Source organism: Equus przewalskii, chromosome 14 (assembly GCF_037783145.1).
Source record: "Equus przewalskii isolate Varuska chromosome 14, EquPr2, whole genome shotgun sequence".
NCBI classification, from domain to species: domain Eukaryota; kingdom Metazoa; phylum Chordata; class Mammalia; order Perissodactyla; family Equidae; genus Equus; species Equus przewalskii.
In genome coordinates this window covers 34,236,352-34,260,886 of record NC_091844.1, presented here as the reverse complement: position 1 = coordinate 34,260,886, position 24,535 = coordinate 34,236,352, and the positions used below count along the sequence as shown (strand labels likewise).

The following is a 24,535-nucleotide window of genomic DNA, read 5'->3' as shown; positions in this document are numbered from 1 at the left end:
CCATATTAATCTTACTTTACAAATACACGCGGTGATTTATATCATGTTTAATTAACTGATTGAGGGCTCCAGTGGTAAAAATGGCATCGCATTAAGCTCTGTCCGTATGGCAAATTCGAATCCCATCTTTAGCCTTGCAAGAACAAAATATCCCGAGAGTCACTGATGACAGGATGTAGGAATTGAAATCAGGTCCCTCCTGTTGTTTGAGAATCCAGGGAGGGTGCCTGCCATATGCCCGTCACTTCCAGGGGGGGAAATGACAGGATAAAAGAAAGGAAGGCTCTGGTTCTTCCAATATGTTCAAATCTCAGATGAAAACGATTGTGCAGCCATGCTGTACAGAGGCCAAGATTCACATGAAAGTACGTTCGAAACTTTGCAGAGCTCTCCAGGAGCCGATTTGGTGGTGTTTTGATATGTGTTCTTTTGTTTTGTTTTGAAATGGCTGCACCAGGTTTTTGAGAACTGATAGATGAAACGCTGTGGTTTGGAGCTGAATATAGTAAAAGGGAAGTTAAAAAAAAGAGAGAGAATTCTTATCTAATAAAATATATGTGCACTGTGATTCACTAAAAAGCAAATTAGGTTTGACTGCTAAAAACCACACATTGGGATCCCAGTTTCAAAGTTCATATTTTTGGAAGTGAGACTTATCTAATTTTTCTCTTCAAAAATCTGTGGTAATCGTTTAAGACATCTAAAGAAAAAAATGGAAATTGACAACTGATTTCTTTCAAACAATTTCTTTGAAATTTTAAAATGCATTTTAAATTATCTTCGTAAATCAGCCTACTAAAAGTTTGAAAAGAGAGGGCAAAAAATCAGTTTCATTCCTTAACATGGTGATCAGCATTTTTGTGCATCCCTTTTCAGTGTTTCATTATTTGCATGTTTTAAAATTATTGTGATAATAGTATGCCCTAATCTTGCAACCTGACATTTTTTCATTTGATATTTTATTACACATTTCCCCTACTGCTATGTAGTCATAATTTTTATTGACTGTATAATATTTCATCAAATGAGTACCATTTTTCTAACCATGCTTCCATTGTTAGATATTAAAACACCTTCCAATGTTTGCTATTATAAATAACACTATAAAGACAATTTTTGTAGATATGACTTTTCCCACATTTTGAATTATTTCCTTAGGATAGATTCCCACACCTACAAGTTTCTTTCAATGATGCATAACTAAGAAATTTTTCTTCCAAGGGAAAGTGGAAAGTATACATCCCGTGTGGTATCACTATAGAGAAAATACTACCTCTTTGTGGAATCTAAAAAAAAAAAGAAAAGTCAAACTCACAGAAAGTAGAAAAGCAAAGTGGCTTCCAGGAGTAGTGGAAATAGGGAGAAGTTGGTAAAAGGGTACAAACTTTCAGCTGGAAGATAAGTAAAGTCTGAGAATCTAATGCATAAAATGGTGACTATGGTAGTTGAGAACACTGTTGTATAACTGAAATTTTTTGAGTAGAGCTTAAAGGTTCTCACTCTCCTGCCACAAAAAAAAAGAAATATGTGGGGTGATGGATGTGTTAATTAACTAGATGGGGGAATCCTTCCAAAATATATCAAATCATCACTACATACAATTTAAATATCTTACAATTTTGTTTTCAATTGTACCTCAATAAAGCTGAAATTTCAAAAAAATAAAGAAACAAAAATCTTACCTGAAGTGAACGTGTAATCCGAAGCTAATGGCTTCATTCCTGGAGCAAAGCGCAGGCAACATGAGAAAAGTATTTCATTTTTACTGTTGTGTCCTGCCCTTCTCTCTTTAAAAGAAGCACACAAATAACAATGAAATACAATCAGAACTTCCTATTTTGTTTACTCATCATTTGTCTTTTCTCTCCAGAAAAAAAGTGCCCCTTAAAGTATAATTAAAGTTTTGAAAATTTATTACGGTTTTCTAGAGAGTATTGCAAATAGACTATTAGGCCTGCGCACAGTTCACTTTTTTAAATGACCATTATTTTAGTTATACCTGAAGTGTGGTCCTAATAATTAATAACCCTAGATGTTTTCATGGCATTAATTCAGAATATGATGAATTGGGTATGTTAGGCAATATATTTTAACTAAAACCACTTTGGATTTTGACAAGGAATTCAAACTTTTCAACTGTGCTCTGCAACTGCACAGGCAGCTTGTAAAAAGAATAATCACCTCAACTTTTTCAACTTCCTGAAATCACTCAAAACAAGAGTATGCAGGATTGTTTCATTTGGAAGTCCTAAGTTCTAAAACACAGTGTGCTGCAGTCTATTTTAATTATCGGTTTCAGTTCTCGACGTTCTAGATTTTCTTACCTATCTTTTATGGAACTTGTTTTCAAAATACATATAAACTTAAAATTGTTATTTGCAGCCTTTTATCAAGAAGTTATCTGATTTATTTAACTTGGTCTGCAATTTCATGAAACACCACCAAATTCAGTTCAAGTCTGTATTAGGGTTCAAACGACATATTTTTAATAATTGTGGAGGCCAGAAGTGCATTTCCTTTTAGACAGTTTATTCGAGTTGATGTTATTATTGGTTTGAGACAACATAATATCTTTTGTTTTCCAAGTCTATTCCTTTCAGTGAAATGTATTTCTTTTGCACAGTTTAAAAACAAAAGATAAACATTCCCTATGAGGCATCTGAAGGAGAGGCAATTAATGTGAATTTGATAAAACATAATGTCCTGGACTGACACTAAAAAGGCTATGCTTGTTTGATTGTTGACTAGTTTTGTCTTTAAATAATGGTCTTCCTTTGGCATTTAATGTATATTTGTTCGCAATAAACATAATTTATGAATATTTTAACACATGTGTACTCAGTGGGGTGGATTATCATACTGATATAAATAGAATTAATGAGCAGTCAACCTGCCACATGTCATGACATATGACAGGGCAGCTAGAGCACAGAAACAATCGTTCTAGTTTCATAATAAAGCTTTTTTCTTAGTTCAACTTTTAAAACTACTAACAGTCTTTATTTCCCCTTTATTTTGGAGTATGGTTCACCAACTATGAAAGAGGATTCAGGTTTTACCACAAGAAATTAATTTTGATACTCGAAAAACTATTTTCTTGCCTTCATTAAATCAAAATAAATATAATTGCACAAACTAACCCCATTCAGCCAAATTTCAGAGAATAGTTCATGGAGAGACAAGCATTTTACATATTTCTAATAGGAAAAAAATGGATACACTCTTTTCTTCTTTTCATTTTGTGGCAATAATATGATTACGCCAATTGCTGCTACCAGATCTTTACAAGAACAAAAACTTTCCAAATGCTTCTAAATTCTAAAACAAATTGGATGGGCATATCTCCTGGATAAAATTATCCTGAAGAAAACATCTTCTTAGCCAGTTATTTGCTCTCCTTTCACACAAAGCAACAATCTGTTAAGCGTGCCTAATAAGATTTTTCTTTTTTAAGAAATAAACCCAGTGGTATAAAGCCATCTCTTCAAATAGCAGGTATGAGGGTGGACAGGGGCAGGAAAAATTCTCAGTTCAACCATACTTCATTTGACAAAGAATTATGTTCATGAGGAGGCAACTTGAAATTTAAGATTAACTTTTATTTTCTTTTATTAATTTAACCGCTTGATTATGGGTAAAAAAAAAAAAAAGGGAAAAATTAAAGTAGCACATGGACTGCATTGTCCGCCTGATCTGGCAGGAGGAAAACCTTGGCAAAGATATTCTACCCTGACTTTTTAGAGACACAGATGGCAGGGTTGCAGCCTTTATTCCTCTTATCTTTCCTTTTCAAAGGGAATATTCAAAGCTTTTTGCCACCACCACCCCTCCACTCCCACCTTCACATTTAAAAACGTGGTCTCCCCAAACCAAAGCTCTGTCCCCCAAATGGGCAAGCCCCAGGATGGTTTAGGGAGATGGCAGAACATGACAACGTGCTCCTGGTCATCTGTTAGAGGAAAGGACTGCACTGGACGGGGCTGGGGGCTGATGAACGTCCCTGGAGTGACTCCCTTGGGGAAATCCAGCTCCTTCACCGGCAAAGAAAATGGGCACCACCTAGTGCTTTTTCGATGCAAAGGCTGTTTGTGCCGGTGTGGACATGAGTGGGCGTGCGTTGGGTAGCTGACCTTTACAAAGGAAAGAAAGGAGTCAGTTGGCTTCAGCCTCTATGCCCAAAAAAAGAAAAGAAAAGAAAAGAAGCAAGTGACAATCTTAAGACAAATTAATTCACCGCTTCCAAATCAAGGATTTCCTTGGGGTTATTTTCTTTTTTCCTCTTTTGGGTTTTAAATAATTGTTGGTCTGTGCAGGAGAAATAACATTTTTACTTACTAAGATGCTAATTTCCCCTGTATCATTTTTTTGTCTGTCCATTTCTTCTGTGGTTAACTTGTGTGAATTTCCAAGAATTTTCATTTCATCCAAAATGACAAAGCAGAGCAAGCCGTCCCATCCCCCAAATCTATTCTAACAAGGAGCCTGTCTGGAGTTCTCCTAACACAACAAATAGCTTTTATGAAAAATGGTTTGTAGCACAAAATCTTTTGCAGTGCAATAAGATCAAGTTAACCCTCATGCCTCTAGGAAAAAGACTACGAAGTTTTATCTGATTGGCAAAATGGACCCAGATATGAGTTCAAGGATTGAGTACACTTTGATGAAATTTCACAGCAATGAAGTCTGATTATCTGAATGACTGCTTAAGCCCTTTAAAAAATAACTTGGGGAAGCACTAGATTTTTTTGTTGGGAAAACAGATGGTTCTGTAGGGAATAATAGAAAAGCCATTCCATACTGTTACTCTCTCTATAACGCTTGGCTTCGAGTTACTCTTACCACTATTGCTTTTAAAAAATAATGATTTCTCGGTTGCTAAAAGGTGGATCATTCTGCATCAAAATGAGAAATGTTACTGTAGGCAGGGTAGAGGGTAGAAATGGGAAAAATGAGTAACCAGCTACACATAACCGGATTAACAAGGCCTGCTACACATCCAGGAACTAACTAGCCAACTTTGAACTCATTAGGGATCTGCTTATCCGACATGCTGCACAGCAGAACCCAGACAGAAAACAGACTTCGAAGAAACAGATAAAAATGATTATAAGCACTCTCAGTTAAGAGCTCAGTGTCTGTGCTCAGCAACCTGGGTATAAAGGAATGAAGCAAGCAAAACCCAAGATTCTGAACTTTCCTCCTTGGCCTCCAGCAAAATTCTCCTGTTATAACATGGAGATACATCTTAGAAATCGCACTCGGCAGCAATATTATGAACTAAGTTAAAAGTCTAAAGCACTCCCATATCTTTAGTCATTTTATTGCTGTAATTTAGGATATTAGATAAGTGATTTATTTAAAATAAATTTGAAAATTTATACCAGGGTTGGGCCAGCTCCGTGGCCGAGTGGTTAAGTTCACACCCTCCGCTGCAGGCGGCCCAGTGTTTTGTCAGTTTGAGTCCTGGGCGCGGACATGGCACTACTCATCGAGCCACTCTGAGGTGGCGTCCCACATGCCACAACTAGAAGGACCCACAACTAAAAATAGACAGCTATGTACCGGGGGGCTTTGGGGAGAAAAAGGAAAAAAATAAAATCTTAAAAAAAAAAAATTTACACCAGGGAGGAAACAAATATCTTAAAATGAGTTTCGTCTACAAGCAACAAGAAAAAATAAAATGCACTGATCTGTTTGGAATTTCACTGGTACAAAACAGACATCTTTAGGTTTATAACTAAATCGGAGATCTTGTCTTGACAGGTTTAAGATGCGCATAAATTGATTAGCTGAAGCCATTCAGGTGTGTTTTTCCAAATATGTACCTACAGGATAATGGAAGGAGCTGGCATCTTAATCACCTTTTAAAAGAAAGCAGTATTGCGTTTTGCATTCAAGTTGAATTCCTCAGCTCTTAATATCACCACCATCCTGGTCAGCCTCTTAAAAAAAAAAAACTTGTGTTTTTTTCCCCTCCCTTTCTCCCCCGGCATCTGGCACCCTCTTTTCCCTCCCGCCTGCTTTCTCTGAATGCCATAGTTCACAGTGAAACCCTCTGGTAATGACAGCCCTGAAGTGATAATGTACTTTCCTGCCTTCCCGTTAACAGTAGCACTTGATCCCACCATGGGTGCCAGCTCAGTGGCAAAAGGAGGCTTTCATATTTTCTAGAGGTAAAAAGGACCAGTTCGATTTACTACCTTGACTAACTCAGCAGTTTCACTAAGTTCTGTCACAAAAATGGATATTTTATTAAAGGAGAAGAAAAGGAAAGAGGAGAGGAAGGAGGAGGAAGAGGAAAAGGAAGGAAAGAAAGAAGGAAGGAGAAGGGAACGGTGGGGGGCAGGGAAACAGGGAGAGAGGAAGGGAAGGAGAGAGGCATGGAAAGAAGAGAATCAGTCTCTTTTTTGTTCAATATTGTGTCGGTGAAACCAAATAACATGTTTTGTTTCTTCTGCCTGGGATTCACTGCGGCATTCCACACGGTAAATGAACAGTTAAGGTAATATCAAATAAAAGCATTGGACTTGGAGAAAAAACAAATGGTCCGTTCCTATGGTAATGTGGGCCCTCTGTGGAATAATGACCACATGATGGTCACCATGTGATAAGACATTTATCCTCTCATCTCCCCTTGTTCACCTCCAATAGGAGGAAGCTATGCATCAGAGTGGCCTCGGCACACATGGCCGGGTGGCATCTGAGCGCTTAGCTTACCAGGGTGGCCCACTGTCCTCCCACTCTGATTTTTAATGAATGGTGAGTTATTCTGCTGAGGCAACAAAACTGAAAGCAATCAATAGGTCTACCCAAATACCTGTTATTTCAAGAATAAGGTCAGAGTGATTTCTTAGCTTTGAGGAGCGCAGGAGATGCTATTTGCTGTAGTTTAAGTAACATTGATTTCCCCGCTTCAAGACCCAGATCACTCAATGTGCCCCTGGCGTTTCAAGCTGGGATGAATATGTAATACACAAAACAGCTATATCTGTTTGTTTGAGGACACTTTGCTTGCTAATGTCAGCGCTGCTTTACTCTATGATTTTATAAGTTCAAGCCCACAAGAGGAAGGGAAGGGAACTTGTGGACAGGGCAGGAAAGAAGTGACACTGTTTGGATGCCTATTATGTCATATGCACAGTTCCACGCTCCTTCCACATAACAAACCAAGGAGTTGAATATCTGAAGCCAGTCTGTCTTTCTACCGAGCCCATGGGTTTCCACCATCCCAGTGGCCAAAACGCACAATGGGAGATATATTTTATAACATATGCAATACACATACATTACTGCAACAAAGTTTCAGGAAGCAGTGCTTACTTATACACATGCAATTTACTCTGATTTCACTCATCCTATTCTATCATAGTTCAATTCTCTAAAATTCTGGTTGCAACTCCACTAAACTGGTCTCACAACCTACTATTGTAGCATGATCCCCAATTTGATAAAAACCACGCTACATCACGCTACCCTTCAAAATTTTAAATTTTGCTATGTTAAGAACTTGGTATCAGTATGGTGACCAAAATTGTACCTGCAGGTAGTACATAGAACGTTCCATCAATATGATTTAAGTTTTCAGGTTTTTCATCTCAGAACTGAGAGTTGTAACGTTTACTCCCTAAAACTCTCATGAAGTTGAATTCGCTGGTAGTGTTCATTTGCTTCTCAAAGAGTCTGGTTCTTAGAATAAAAACAATTTAACATAGAGGTGGTACGTTTCTTAGATATAAAAGCCATTAAAAGGAATAATGATTATTATCATTGCTATTATTAACAATCACTGTGAACTCACTACCTGCCAGTCACTGTTCTATGAGTTTTAAATCTGAGAACTCATTTAATTCTATCACTTTATGAAGTAGGTAAATATCATTACTTCTACTTTATAGCCAGAATTCCTCATCTTCTTTATTACAAATTTCCCTTTCCAAACTGTTATTATATACCTCAGAAGAGGAATGAGATTGTGACTCTGACTCAAGGAATCTGCATTTCTACAGTTTGTTTAAATGAAATATAAAAGCCTGTATCATCAGGTTGGTTTGATGAACTGTAAGCCTTTTTAGTAATAAATCATGGAATTAAAAAAAATTTGCAGAAAACTTCCAGAGTATACAATAGTAGGTTAGCATGTATTTGCTTTCAAGTTAACGCCAATTCCCAGTTATAGGGCCTGTAACATCTGAAAGTCCAAAGGCAATTCTGGTTCCAGGACTGGTTGATTCAGTAGCTCATCAATGTTGTTGAGGACTCAGTCTTTCCATCTTCCTACCGCCCATCCCTCGCCAGCTTTGCCCTTAGACAGCCACACAGTTCCAGCTGTCATATCCAGACTCCACAATGGCAAGGCAAAAGGTCTCTTTCTCAAGAGTAAATTAAATGTTCCTTAGATGCTAATCAGCATCTTTCTTTTGCTAAAAGTGAGCTACCTGTTATTACTAAACCAGTCACTGGCAAGGGAAATGGGATCACCATGACTAGGTTAGGAGAGCCCTCACCCCTGGAAGCAAGGATGAGGTTGCGTGTCCTGAAGCACATGGGTCTGTGGACAAGGAAGGTGGGGTCTTGTGGGAAAATATATACTGAGTAAGAAGTGTCTGATGCAAGTGTCCATTTTCCGATGGAAAAATGTTTTGAAGGAAAGATTTGGTGAAATATAAAGTAGAACCACTCCCCACCATTTAATGCATTTGATGTTTCAGAAAAACTAGCAAATTTAACAACAAAGAAACGTATCTATAAAGAATTCACTATGTATTTCCTGTTTGCTCTGAACTTAATAGGACCTAGTGTTTTTGTTACCAGAAAGAAGAAAACTAGGTAGAGTAATGAAACAAACATCTGAAAAGTATCAATGTTCATGAAAATATACACATACCATCCTGCTTAATACACTGAAGCCAGGTTGGCATTTGTCAACAACCACAGGGTAAAATGCGACAGAAATTACTCCTTCCTACTTTCTGGATGTACTTGTTCTAATTCATTTAACATGATTTCCTAAGTGAAAATTTAGTTGTGGTTTTGAAAAACAGCCCTATGAAAATATATAGCCTAAAGAGTGTCAACTAAGTTTTAATAGGACCCTCAATTTCCCATATTTAGGTGAATTTTTCTTGCTATCTTATTGCTTTTGTGCAACCTGTTCCCCTGTCAAAAACATCCAAAGTGGTTTTTATTCTTTTCTTTTAACTTTTTATTTTGACATAATTTCAGACACACAACAGAGTTGCAAGAATGGCTCAAAGGATTCCTGTATAGCCTTCATCCACATTCCCCAAATGTTAGCATTTTAACACATTTCCTTTATGTCTATTTTGTGTGCATGCAAACACACGTGCAGGCACACACACATACGTACATGCCTTACATGTTCATATATATGATGTGTGTGTACGCACACAAACATGTTTTCTGCATCATTTGAGAATGAGTTACAGACGTGATCCTCCTTTAGCCCTAAATACTGTGTGTATTCCTACTAAAGAAGGACATCCCCTTACAAAACTACATACAATTACCAAAATCAGAAAATTGACATTAATACAATATTATTATCTAATTTTTAGATTTTATTCAGACTTTACCAAGTAACCCAATAACGTTTTTATGGCCAAAACAATCATAGGTCACGCTTGCATTCAGTTGTCATTTCTCTTAATCTCCTTTATTTTGAAACAGTCCCTCATCTTTCCTTGGCAAAATGCTTTTAATATTGGTTTTTAGTAAAACGTACTTAAGACAGCAAACATCATTCCAAAGCCATGGATTTGTGTGGATGGTTGCTCGAGATTTGGGCTGCCTTTGCAGCTTTCCCTCAGCAGGCATAGTTGGTGGGAGTACAGTTTCACTCTCCTTTTAGAAATCTGGACCTACACCACAGAATATGAAGGACAAACTGGGGAACCAGGTGGTCCATTGGCTTGTTACTAATCAATTCATCTAGTGCCCATGAAAAGCTACAAGAATATCTCAAAACGCCTGAAACATTTCTAAGTTTTTAAAAAAGAAAAAAATCGAAGACATTATAGGAAAAAAACCTTACAAAAACATTCATTTCAATAACTGCATACTTAGATACAATCCCTAGAAGTACTTCAATCTAAATAATTAGAATAGAGGTGTTTATAATTGGTTAAAGGTTCATTATTTCTGTACTAATGTGCAGAATGTGGTTTATGAGTATAAGAATAAAGACATTCAGATCAATTCTCTTATCTTTTTTATTAGCATTTGAATTAGCCTACCAAAAAAAAGTCACATATTTAAAAGTCCACTAAAGCCTAAGAAGCTCTTTCTCTTTCACACTGCATATCAATGGTGTTAATTTTCTAGTCTCTTAGATCGCATTGATATAGCAGCAAGCAGATACTTTAGGAATAAATGGTTCCAAAACGCATGGGCAAGTGTGTCTTACACATGTCTCTTTTTCTGAATATTTTCTGAAAATTTTTCAAGCCAACTTATTCTATCACGTGAAAGAGAAGTTACCCGCCAACATGATTATTTGCTGTCATGTTATAGCCAAAATTCAAACTGACCCCATCCCCTCTCTCCAGTTTCCTGAAAGAGAAGGAAGAAATTACAGCGAGGAAGAGAATATTTCCAAGTGAGCTGGGCCAAGGCATCTAAATCTGTAGCTGAAACTACAAAACACTTTGCTTTACTCAAAAACCACTTTCTCAAGTTGATTATTTTTTATCCCCATCTTAAAAATAGGGCAATGCCCCTGAAGTAGGATTAGTAGCAGCAAACCCTTACTCTGTTCTCAGCAGTGAAAACAAATTATCAAGCGTTTTTTTCCACTACGGAGTTGCAATACAAGAGCAGGGAGGAAGTCATTTGTTCACTTGAGTTCAGTTCAAGATTATACTCAAGTCTGATTGCAAAAGCCCATTCATATGGAAGAAGAGACAAGAGGCTAACAAGGCTCTAGGTAGAGGGTCAGACACTCAATGTTTACGAGAAGAAACTGAGGGGAAGATTAGAGAATAATTTTCTCCTGGGGAAGGATGGTGGCTTAGGGGTCTTTTGTAGGGGAAGTCCTTTGCTAGGATTAAAGGCAGGATTATTGGTAGAGAGTTGAGAAATTGAAATGGAGAGCCTCTTAAAATGGAAATTTAGTCAGAATACCCAGAGAGTTCTTGAAATGTGAATTCTAAGGAACAGGATAGTACTTAAGAAGAAAAGATATACTCAAACTCACTATTTAAGTGATGACACTGTAAGTGGGTCACAAAGTGATGGAGTTGCCAATGGTTTCCAAGGAAAAACAAGAGACCAATAGCATGGTGACTTCGGTCAGCTTTTAAGTAAAGGCACAAATTTAAGAAAACCCTAATGAGGAAGATATCACTCTGATCTACAGATTAAGTTACAGCTACGTCACGGCTAAAGAACAATAGTAATTAGAAACTGAGTTAATGCTATGTACTCTTTTTATCTAATTTCAAAAAGTTAGTGTCAGCTTGAGTTATACTTTTAGCAGAACCGTTACATAAAAAAAACGTTTAAGCATAGTATCTTATAGTAAAATTTAATACTTCTAAATTTAAAATATGTGAAATGAAAAGTTTCATTGGGAAGCAATAACTAAAGCATAATTCTGAACATGACACTCACTATTCCTAAGATTACATTGGTTTCCAATTACCTGCAAAATAAAAATCAAATTTATATATATATATAGATTTTGTTTGTTTGTTTGTTTGCTGAAGAAGATTTGCTCTGAGTTAACATCCGCTCCCAATCTTCTTTTTGTATGTGAACTGCCACTACAGCATGGCTACTGAGAGGCGAGTGGTGTAGGTCTGCATCTGGGAATTGAACTCGGTCCACCAAAGCAGAGCATGCCAAACTTAACCACTAGGGCACTGGGACTGGCCTCTTTCTTATCTTCATATATCAACTAGAGTTGTGGCAGGAAAGAGCTGGGAGTTTAAAGATTATTCATTAAAGGGACCATTTATAGAGGTGTGGGCAGGGTTAAGGGAACCAAAATAGGATGTTGAGACACTCAGTAACTAGCAACAACCAAAAGCCACTACTTCTTATAGACCCGAAGGGGCGAGGAGTGGGGGGGACAGGGTTATCACAGCCTTTGGAGAGTTGTAGCCATAAAAGAGAGGCCAGAAGCTCTAGTCAAAGATCCATCCATGTTCTTAACCTTGGCTGCATAGTGGAGCTTAAGAATTAGTGACACCTGAGTCCCACCCCTAGCGATTCTAATTTAGTTCATCTGGTATGTAGCCAGCACATCAGGTTTTCAAAAACCTCATAGGTAATTCTAAGACATAGCCAGATTAGAGAACCATTGTCAACAAGGGATGGATGAAGCCACCACCAGAATGCAGGCACCAGGTGAAGGGAGACAATAAGGAAAAATACTCTAACCCCTGCCACTAACAGAGTGGGCCTCAGAGCATCACGAGCAGTCACCTGGGAGTTTGGTAGATATACAGATGCATGGACTCCATCTCAGACCTACTGAGTCAGAATTTTCACATCAAAAATATGTCCCAGGTAATTGTTGTGCATATTAAAGTTTAAGAAGCCCCACTCTAACCTATTTCTTTTCTTGTTTTTCATTGTCCTACTGGTTTCCCATTAACCCAATCTTAGTGGAAGCCAGAGGGCCAGGGAGCCTAGATGATTCAGTCATAGAAGTTCATCTCCCCAGGACACAGAACAGGGCAGAAAAGTGCAGAGAGAATGAATCTGGGAAGACAAACAGAATTTGACCTGGCCAAAATGATATATTTAGTCTTATCTTTATTCCACATTTCTAGAAATACCTTACTCTCCATTCTACCAGAGAATCCCAAAACACACACTTTACTTTCCTTCATTCCTTCAACAAGCAATTTTTGGTATCTATTACACATATGTACTATGCTAGGTGTTACGGAAGAAAAAAGTCATTAAGAAATGGTGCTTATGTTGAAGGAATGGTGGAGTAGGGTAGACAAGTGACAAACTACAGGACTTCTTCAAGCAAAGGGGCAGAGCATGCCAACAGTAAAGTTCACTCCCTCAAGAATTAAGGTTATACAAGCATTTAACAACAGTAACAAAATGTCTGAAGTAAATGTTGAGCTTGTAAGAAAATAAAGGAAAATGTCCAGGTCCACAAACAAAGAGTAGTTACCATGGAGAACTGATACAATGCTGAGGGGTTATAGAAAGGATAGGTAGGAGGAGGTAAGAGATGATGGAAAAGAGAAAAGTCTATCCTCGAGCATAGGGTATGAGGGAAAAACAAACAAAAAACTGCCCTTGAGAAATCAAAACCACAGGCCTCTACTTTTTGCAGATTTGGGATCCAAAGACCAGAAAATTACATAAAAATTGACCCCATAGATTTGATACCCCAACAACTGAAAAAGCTATCTCCTGAAGAAAAATTACAAAATTCACCTGAAGTGAAGCCACATAGTGAGGGTCAGCAGACAGAATACACAGGATAAGAATCTAGAGAAAAGTTATACAATACAGCTATCTAAAAATGTCTCAAATAAATTAGTGCAAAATGAACAAAGCCAAAAAAGAAATGAAAATCCCTAAGAACAAAACACTAAGAAAAATGAACAAGCAGATTTTTTAAATCACCAAATGACACTTCTAGAAATGAAAACTATAATAAAATGAAAAGCAATAGAAATGGTAAAAAAAGTTAGACAAAATGATAAAAGAATTAGCAAACTGAAAAATAGATCTGAAGAAATTGCCCAGACAATCTCATATAGAGATGGAAAATGTGAGAGTTTAAGATTACATGAGCACGTGTACAACACACATGCAGACACACGGTCTTCTCGAATAACATAGAGAAAAAGGGTGAGGCAATGACTGAAGAGATAATAACCAAGAATTTCCCAGAACTGATTAAAGACATGAGTCCACAGATTCCTGAATCATGAGTCCTGAGCAGGAGAAGACTTTTAAAATTATGTCTAGACACACCATAGTGACCATGCAGACCACTAAAAACAAAGCAAACAGAAAAAAATGGTAGAAAAAACTGTCTGGCTAATAACAATTTTTTAAACAGTATTAGAAAATGAAAGCCTTTGAAGAGACATTTTCAACACATAGAGGAAAAATTATTCTGCAATTCAATACCTAGCTAACTTATTATGCAACAATTGAGATGAAATAAAGATATCTCGCACAAATACTAAAAGAATTAGCCACTCTCAAAATTACCTATTTTGATTGCTGATGGTCACAGTGAAGAAGCACTTCAGAAGCAAAGAAATTGGACGCAGAAATAAAGAACAGTTTGCAGGAGGTAACAGTGGACAAAGAAAATATCCAGATGATAGTTGGCTGTAAAAATAATTTAAATCCTGACTTATTGATGGAGGTTAACAAACAAATTCAGGAAGACTTAATATTGTTAAAATGTCAGTTCTTCCCAAATTGATCTATAGATTCAATGAAATCCAAGCCAAAACTCCAGCAGGCTTTTTTGTAGATATCAACAAACTAATTCTATGATGCATGTGGAAAGGCGCAGGAGTTAGAATAGTCAAAACAATTTGGAAAAAGAAGAACAAAGATGAAGCAATAACACAATTTGATTTCACGACTTACTATAAAGCTACAGAAATCAAGGCAGTGCAATACTGGCAAAAAGATAGACACAAGGGCTGGCCCCGTGGCCGAGTGGTTAAGTTCTCGCACTCTGCTTCGGCGGCCCAGGGTTTCACTGGTTCAAATCCTAGGTGCAGACATGGCACCGCTCATCAGGCCATGTTGAGGCGGCGTCCCACATGCCACAACTAGAAGGATCTACAACTGAAAAAACCCACAACTATATACCAGGGGGCTTTGAGGAGAAAAAGGAAAAATAAAATCTTAAAAAAAAATTTAGAAAAAAAGATAGACACATAGATTCATAGAACAGAAGAGAATCCAGATATAGACCCACAAAAATAGGGCTAATTTACTTTTGACAAAAGTGCACAAAGGCAATTCAGTGGAGAAAGGAGCCTTTTCAACAATTGGAACAAATGGGCATCCACGTGCAAAAGAAATATGCCTCATCAAATACCTCACACCTTTTACAAAAACCACATCAAAATGGATAATAAACTTAAATGTGAAGTGTTGGCTATAAAAATTTTAGAAGAAAATGTAAGATAAAATCTTTGTGACCTTGGGTTAGGCAATGAGTTCTTAGGTATGACACCAAAACCGTGATCTGAAAAGCAAAAGAAGATTATAAATTGGACTTCATCAAAATTACTACTTATTCTACAAAAGACAGTGTTAAGTGAATGGGAAAACAACTGACTGGGAAAAACTATTTGTAAATCACATATTTGACAAAGGTCTTGTGTCAGAATATATAAAGGACTCTCAAAGCTAAAAATTAGGAAAACAATTAAAACGTTGTGTAAAATATTTAAACATACATCTCATCACAGAAGATATATAGATGGAAAACAAGCACAAGAAAAATATGCTTAGCATCATTAGTCATTAAGGAAAAGCAAATAAAAGCTACAATGAGATACCAATATACAAGTTATCAGAACAGCTAAAATAAAATACTAAAAAAAATTTTAAATGACAATACTGAGTTCTAGCAAAGATGTAGAGCAACTAGAATTCTTACATGTCACTGGTGTGAAAGCAAAATAGTATACCCACTTTGGAAATGAGTTTTGCAGGTTCTCATAAAGCTAAACATACACTTACCTTACAACCCAGCAATTCTACTCCTACATCTTTACCCGAGTGAAATAAAAACCTGTGTTCCTACAAAAATCTGTATATGAATCTTTATAGCAACTTTACTCATAACTGCCAAAAACTAGAAATTCAAATGTTCCTCAATTGAGGAATAGATAAACTAATTGTGGTGTAGTCACAAAATGGAATACTATTCAGCAATAAAAAAGGAATGAACTATTGATACATGCAACAACATGGGATGAATTTCAAAAGAATTTAAGAGGTGAAAGAAGCAGACTCAAAAAGCTATATATTTGAGTGACTCCATTTATATGACATTCTGGAAAATGCAAACTCATAGTGATGCACTGTTCTGCGGTTGCCAGATTTTAAGTGTGTGGGGAGAGTTTGATGACCGAGGAGTAGAGCAAGGATAGTTGGTGGGGGTTGGGGGTGGGTGACAGAACTGTTCTATATCTATTTTTTTTATTTCAGTTTTATTGATGTATAATTGACAAATAAAATAGTGAGATAATTAAAGTGTACATCATGGTGATTTGATACACTTATATATTGTTAAAGTATTCCCCCACCTAGTTAATTAACACATCCATCACCTTACTACTTTCTCTTTTTTTCTTTTTTGGTGAAAACATCTAAGTTCTACTCTCTCAGCAATTTTCCATTATACAACACAGTTTTATCAACTATAGTCACCACGTTTTACCTTAGATCCTTAGACCTTATTCACTTTATTGCAAAAGTTTGTACCCTTTTACCAACCTCTCCCTGTTTCCCGCATCCATCATCTCCTGGCAACCACTTTCCTCCTCTCTATGAATCTGACTTTTTATTTAGATTCCACATATAAGTGATACCATGCAGTCTGTGTCTTTGTCTGGCTTATTTCACTCAGCATAATGCCCTCAAGGTCCATCCACGTTTTTGCAAATGGCAGGATTTCCTTCTTTCTCGTGGCTGAGTAATATTCTATTATATATATGTACCACATCTTCTTCATCCATCCATCCACTGATAGACACCAAGATTGTTTCTAAACCTGGCCATTGTGAATAATGTTGCAATGCACACGGGAGAGCAGATTTCTCTTCAAGATCCTGTTGTCATTTCCTTTGGATATATACCAGAATGGGATTGTTGGATCATCTGGTAATTTTATTTTTAACTTCTGGAGAAACTGCCATACTATTTTCCATAACAACTGCGCAATTTACATTCCCACTAACAGTGCACAAGGGTCCCCCTTCCTCCACATCCTTGCCAAAATTTGTTATTTCTCGTCTTTTTGATGACTGCCATTCTAACACATGTGAGGTGATACCTTATTGTGGCTGTGATTTGCATTTCCCTGATGATTAGTGATGTTGAGCACCTTTTCATGTACCTGTTACCTGTTGTCCATTTGTACCTCTTTGGAAAAACGTCTACTCAGTTCCTCTGCACACCTTTTAATCAGATTGCTTTTTTTTTGTTTTGTTGTTTTTGCTGTTGAGTTGTGTGAGTTCTTTATATATTTTGGATATTAACCCATTATCAGATATATAATTTGTAAACATTTTCTTCCATTCCATAGATTGAATTTTCATTTTGCTGATGGTTTCCTTTGCTGTGCAGAAGCTTTTAGTTTGATGTAGCTCCACTTATTTATGTTTGCTTTTCTTGCCTTTGCTGTTGGTGTCAGGTCCAAAAATCATTGCCAAGACTGATATTAAAGAACTTACCCGCTATGTTTTCTTCTAGGAGTTCTATTTGGTTTCATGTTTTATGTTCAAATCTTTAATCCATTTTGAGTTGATTTTTGTGTACAGTGTAAGAGAGGGGTCCACTTTCACTCTTTTGCATGTGGCTATCTAGTTTTCCCAACACTATTGAAGAGACTACCTTTTCCGCACTGTATATTCTTGGCTCCTTTGTCATAATTAATTGACCATATGTGCATGGGTTTATTTTTGGGCTCTCTATTTTGTTTCATTGATCTATGTGTCTGTTTTTTGCCAGTACCATACTGTTTTGCTTACTATAGCTTTGTAGTATAGTATGAAATCAAGACCTATGATGCCTCCAGCTTTGTTCTTCTTTCACAACTATTCTATATCTTGATTGTGGTGGTGATTACGTGAGTCTATAGATTTGTCAAAACTCATAGAACTGTACACACAAAAAAGGTGAATTTTACTCTATGTAAATTTAAAAATAATTGAAGAAAAATGTCGGAAATAAAATACTAGACCACAATACCATTGTCTTCATTTCCTACGGCTGCTGTAACAAACTACTCCAAACTTGGTGACTTAAAGCAACATAAATTTATTCTCTTATAGTTCTGGAGGCCGGAAGTCCAAAATGAGTCTTACAGGCTAAAATCAAGGTGTTGGCAGGGCCACGCTCCTTTTGGAGACCCTGAGGGAGCAGCTGTTCCTTGCCTCTTCCAACTTCCGGTGGCTGCTGGTGTTCCTTGACACGCGGCTGCACCCCTCCGGTCCCTGGCTCCACGGGCACATGGCCCCCTCCGCTCCCAACTGCGTGAAGTCTCCTGTGCCTCACTTTATGATGACACTCATGATAGCCTTAGGGCCCACGTGAATAATCGCAAATAATCTCCCCATCTCAAGATCCTTAAATTAATCTCATCGGCAAATTCTTTGCCATAAAAAGTAATATTCACTGGTTCCAGGGATTAGCACGTGAATATTTTGGGGAGGGGAACCATTATTCACTTTCCACAACCACATTAAATGGGAGCAGTCTACACACTTACATAGATACTTACAGTGTCCAGTTTCTTAAGATAAGTGATAAAAACATTGGCACTCAGCTTTTGAGTGGCAGAAAACAAGAAGAAATGGGGCTATTTCCAGCTGAGTGAATAGTTTGGAGAAGTAGGAAAATATGGCAAATTCAAGTTGTTGATGAATAGAACCAAATGGCTAGAATATGGAGTATGCTGAAGCATATTGTGAAAAAGTTTTGAAAGACAGATTGTAGCCAAAAGCCTGCATTTCGGATGCTGCATTTCGGTTCCAGCCAGCTGCTAATTACTTACTCACAGTGAAAGTGTCACATTGCTTGAATCCTTTACCTCATTTCTCAGGTCATAGGGAGCCAGTAAATGTTTTTGAGTCCATAGGTATCAAGACAGTGTATTTATTAGTGGTATAAATACAAAGTATGATAGCATCAAGAATGACTGAAGCACTTTAAATATTTTAAACATTTTATTCTTATAACAACTGCATGTGATAGGTACCATTATTATCACCATTTCACAAATGAGGAAACCGAGGCACAGAACTGTCAAGTGGTTTTCCCAAGGTCACATAGCTAATAAGTCACAGAACCAGGACTTGAAGACAGGAAGACAGACTCCAGAGTCCGTGCTTTAACTATTTAGTAAGGGAGAGAGAGAGAGAAAAAGAAAATAAAGAATTCAGGCAAATAAAAAAAGATGCAAAACAGAAAGCTGAAAGCAATACTCTGACCTATTTGTGGAATGGAAATGGTAGAATAGAGGTCAAGTTATCAAAAGGAGCCACAAATGTCCCATGCAGTTCCTTCCAGCTGGACTAGACTATGCGCATGGGGCAGAGAGTAAATGCCAGTTGAAGTAGATCCACCAGTGCCTCAGGTTTTTAAAGATCCCCATCTTTCTTGGCAAAATGTCTATCTTTTAAATCATAGGCCAAGTTACACTTTTGAGCAGTCCGGTCCTATTTTCTCCCAGAAATGCGTGAACAAACACATCCACTTCACATAGATCCTGCAACATTTCTCAGAGTTATAGACTTTTTAGAATTGCAATAAAGTAAGGTATTAAACGTATTGTTTGAAAATTTTTACCATTTTATATACAATTCCTGAGATGAGAATTATGTCCCTTTTTTATACAATTGGACAGATTTCTTTTGTGCCATTTCAAATATATTTTTCTATATCACTGCATTTTCAGATGTTTACTTTTTATTATTTCAGAGTCAAAAAAATGAGCTCAATTGGGAAACAAAATGTATGATTCTGCATGCCTTCAAAAACCCAAACCTGCAGTATTAACTGGAACTTTTTCCAGGACACTGCATTTTGGTTCCAACTGGCTGCTAATTACTTACAGTGAAAGTGTCACCCTGCTTTCCTTTCAGCACTTTGTTGGCCAAGTGTCTCTGGTAATGGTCTCTCAACACATAAGCACTGTTCCCTTTCATCACATTATTTAATCAATAAAGTAATGCCTTCGCACCAGCCAGGCCCAGAACCATCTTGTCACAAGTGCTAAATAAACGAAACAAACACCAGTCCTGCTTCTACAACCTCTCCGTTAATAAACGTGAATGGAGACATCTTTAATACAAAATGCCTCTTGAATGCTCAAAACTGCACACACACGCACATTTGTGAGGCTAGACCAGGAATCATTTATATGATGACGAGATCGGGCCAAGTCCCACCCACAATTGGGCGGGGTTATTTTGATTTAAACTGGGGAAGGTGGCCCTTCCACGTTCTTTCAGGCCTGCTTGTTCACCGGGGCAGAGGTTTCCTCATCCACTTCCTGTCTGCATGAAGCAAGCCCACCTTGGTGGGGTCTTCCTCCCTAAAAGGGAAAAATGGTTCCCTCTGCTGCTCAGTCTACAAAGCAACGATAGGTGGACTTTGGGATGCCCCGTTTTCCCATCTCTCTACCGGGGGCCCTGTGCTATGGAAGTATTGAGCCCCCAAGAATAAAGTTTGGATCTCATTCCAGCCTCTCCTGGCTATTTCTCATTGGTTATAAAGCCACAGAAGAGAAGAGTGAGTCTTAGCCTTAGGCTCTTCCAAATTTCTAAAGCCTGTGAAGTCTTAGAAGAAAGGAGCAGTGTTTCCTTTTAATATCTCCACCGTCTAACAGATCCTGGCACATCCTAGGCATGCACTAGATGTTAAATGGATGGATGACTTCTTTGGGTAGCATCAAGAATCACCTTCAGTGAAAGCTAGTGTTTCTTAAGCACTTACCATGGGCCAGGCACTCTTCTAGTAGGTAACATTGAATCCTTTCATTTTACAGATAAAGAAACTGAAGCTCAGGAAGGATGAGTCAGTTATCCAGAGTCACAGCAGGTGAGAGACAGAGTCAGGATTTCAACCCACTCAGTTTTAACACCATTGTCTGTGCTATCAATTCCTTAACTGTTATTCTCCTCCCAAGCTTTATCGGACACATCATGACTTCTCAGCTTTCTCTTATATGGTTGCATGACCTATTCTATCATAACAAATACTAGCCCAGGAAAAGTAACAAAACAATAATTCCCACTGGAAGACATTATTAATATGTTCAGCAAATGTTAACCTCCATGACTGAATTTACATTCTGCATAAGAATCCTTTGCTAAAAGCTATTGAGATGCAAAGCAAATGCTAAAATAGAGTCTGACCTCATTTGGGCCACAAGCCACTAAAGTTCTCAAAAGAATGAATCTATTCTTACTGAATAGAATTAAGTTTGACCTAATAAGTTTCCCTACAGCTGAATATGGCTTGAAAAAGAAGTGCTAACTAGCCAGGAAAATGTTAATATTGGAATGGTATTTATGTTGGAATGTAACATATTTATTTCCCTTTTTGAAAAGTCTATTATTTCCAATTCTAATCCTAGAGGTTTCAAGGTCTATTTTTTCCTGGACTGCTTGGAGTGAATAAATTCTCATGACCAGCTGACATTCCTATCAGTGTTTCAAGCATAAACCAGCTACCCCTAGTTCGCTGGCATTCAAGAACCAGGAACCATGTTCTTATAAATAAACTCACTCTGTAACCATTCCACTTTCTGTGAGAAGACTGGCCCCTCCACAATACTTCCATGGGTTGCCAAGAAGCTTCCTCTGTCCAATTCCTACTCCTGAAATTGAAATCACCTTTCTTGCCATCGCACCTCCAGGTGAAATCTTCATTCCCACTTTATCACAAGCACAGGGGAGCTCCTCTTCTTTCATTACCAAAAGCACCATTAAATAAGGGCTGCTGTGCAAAATTGACTTTTATTGAGGATTATGGAAGAAAATTAAATTCTACCTCACATCAAAAACCAGCTTCAAGTGGAATATTTTATACCATAAGTGTATCCAGCCATTCTGCCACAGGTAACCTCTTCCCAACCTTCATCCTCATTCAGTCCTGACCTTTGGCCATGTTATCTTCCTACTAAGACCCTTTTACTCCATCTCTCCTCTTTGAATACTGCTCAAGCTCTAAAACAACTTCTTCTTGAGTTACTAGGAGACAATTGCCAAATTCTTGTTACTTGATTACGTAAAGCAAATAAAGCATTTTCCCTAATATCTAACTGAGTTTCAGGGTCACTCACTTTTCATAACCAAAGAGCCTAAAAAAGGATTTTCCTTACAAAAAGAGAAATCCTCTTTTTTGAAGGTAGCCATCTCAAAGGGAGGCCACCTTTTATTATATTGTTCTCAATATCCAATATTTAGAGTTCTAGGAGATGAAATTGCCTAAGCAGGCAAAGCTCCCAGCCATATGGATAACTGCCTTTACCCCAAAACAGTGCTTTATGTAAGATGCCTAGAGGAAGTACATGCTAGTTAAGTATTCTTTTCCTAAATAAAATATAAATAGCTCCTCCTAAACTACTTTATAAGCTGATGACATTCAGGTTGAGTGACACACTCTTAGCATTGTCCAATAAATATTTACGAAATAAATTGGTAATTGGAGTCAGTTCCCAAAGGAAAGCAGACAAAAGGTGCAAGTAAAGTAAAATTACTTTATTTTCACTTTAAGAGCAAAAACTTTCATAATTGCCCTGAGTCTGTTTTAGCAGAAATTAGGCACTTGGTTTTCATTAGGAAAGGCATTCAGATATATTTCTCCTAATGAAAATCTAAAACCAGGCCTTTAAAATGGCTTAGTGATAGTGATGATTCTTCAGAGAGCTCACCGGTTTCATGGCCCTATGGGACATGTTGATCATTCATTTTATAGGTCAAGCGCAAGTGCGTTTATTAATGTATGCTCTGGTCTAACCCACGTTGCAGGATTAACTTCACAGTGCTTGATCAATGATACCCAAATTAATGGATTCATCAGTGCTGCCTATTGAGACACCCTCGTCATTTATATTGCATTTCTTCCAACTCGTAATTAGGCATGTAATCTGTGCGGTCTCTAAGTGGACTCTCGAAGAGAAACCTGTATCAGAAGGAAGTGCAGAGATTTTTATTATCTTGAAGACGTTGATTCATCCGTTACCTCTGTGCTGTTGCATCATTGCTTCCACATCTTGACAGGCATCTTCTCCCATGCCGAAGTCCTTCTATCCTTGTAAATCTTTTACTCAAACATTATATTCCACATCAGGCCTTTTCTTTGCCCACAAGACTTCTGTTCCTACTACTCCATTGAAGCAATTTTCTCAAAAGTCTTCAGGAATCTTCTAATCATCAAATTTAATCCTCTTTCATAGACTCTATAGCATCTGATATCACTTACCACGTGCTCCTATTGAAATTTTTTCAACTACTAGACCCTAAGATGTTGCCTTTCCAGATCCTCTTCTGTCTCTCAGGTCAGACATTCTTTGTCTTTTTGTGCATCTCTTTCTGTTGTTAAACCTTCCTCGAAGTTCTGCCCTCACTTTTCACCTCTTTTACTCTCAATCTTGTCAATCTACTCCAATGGCTTCTACCACTAATACATAGATCATATCTATGTATGTACATAATTTCCACACTTAAACTCTAATCTAACTCGTAAAGAGGAAAGCAGGAGAAGTATAAGGCAATATAGAAGAAATAAATCCCTAATGCCATTCATAAAAGCAAATATAAAAGAACTAAATTCTCCACTTAAAAAGATTTTCAGTGAAGATAAAAGCAAATTGGTTACAAATTTTGAAGAATTTGCTAAGATTGAATAAGCAAAGAAATTCACCTTTATATATTTGAAATAGGGATATCCAAAATACACAGACATAGGAGGTTTGAAAGTAAAGGGAGAAAAACGATTCCTGGCCAAAAAAATAACAAGACTTTCATCACTGTATTAATAGCAGACAAAATGCAATTTAGGGCCAAAAAGTCTTTTTAAAAAAAGCTCATTATATACTGAAAGCATCAGCAATTTAACAATTTACAAAGAAGATAAAAAAAATTGCAAAATTGTATGAACCTAACAAAGTAGTTTCAAGATATAGAAAGCAAAAACCTATTGAAATGCAAGAATAAATTGATAATGCCACAAACATAGTAAGAGATTTTAATACTCTTTTCTTAATAATTGATAAATCAAGGACAAAATATCAGTATGTGTTATGTCAGATTTTGCATATAAAACTGCATCCACCAATTAAAGACTAACCACTTTTCTCAAGCCCATGGAGAAAATTCACAAATATTTGACCACTAGGAAACAAAGCAAATCTCAGCAAATATCAAAGAATCTCTGTCATTCATGACAAGGATCAAGGCTGCCTCTGCCTCAGGGAGAGAAGCCCAAGGCGTCCTGTGCTACATACCAATCCATATCATCTTCTGGGAAGCATAGGACCTGACCTGATCTGATCTGATTCTTATCTAAAGTTATAGTGATGCGGGGACGGTGAGTGGAGGAGTCAGAAAGATTCCTTGGACTCTCAAAGTCTGGCAGTGGTGCTCTTTTATTTAGAGAATAGTACGGAATAGCATGGGGACAGGACCCATGGGCAGTAAAGAGCTGCTGCATGGGGACAGGACTCATGTGCAGTCAGAGCTCCTGCTGCTGCTCTGAGTTGAGGGTTAGGGCTAAATTTATAAGGCTTGGGTATGTGACTTATTTTTACTGGAAAAAGAAAAGATGATGT

The 24,535-nt window shown here is 37.4% G+C and overlaps 1 long non-coding RNA gene across 1 annotated transcript in view; it reads right to left on the bottom strand.

The window, feature by feature from the left end:
- The window catches only part of LOC139075742 (uncharacterized), a 93,535-nt gene that overhangs the window by 17,672 nt on the left and 51,328 nt on the right, over nucleotides 1–24,535 (bottom strand). The window contains exon 2 of the long non-coding RNA XR_011526493.1: nucleotides 1,683–1,787. This is a non-coding gene — a long non-coding RNA (uncharacterized lncRNA). The remainder of the gene's footprint in view (nucleotides 1–1,682; nucleotides 1,788–24,535) is intronic.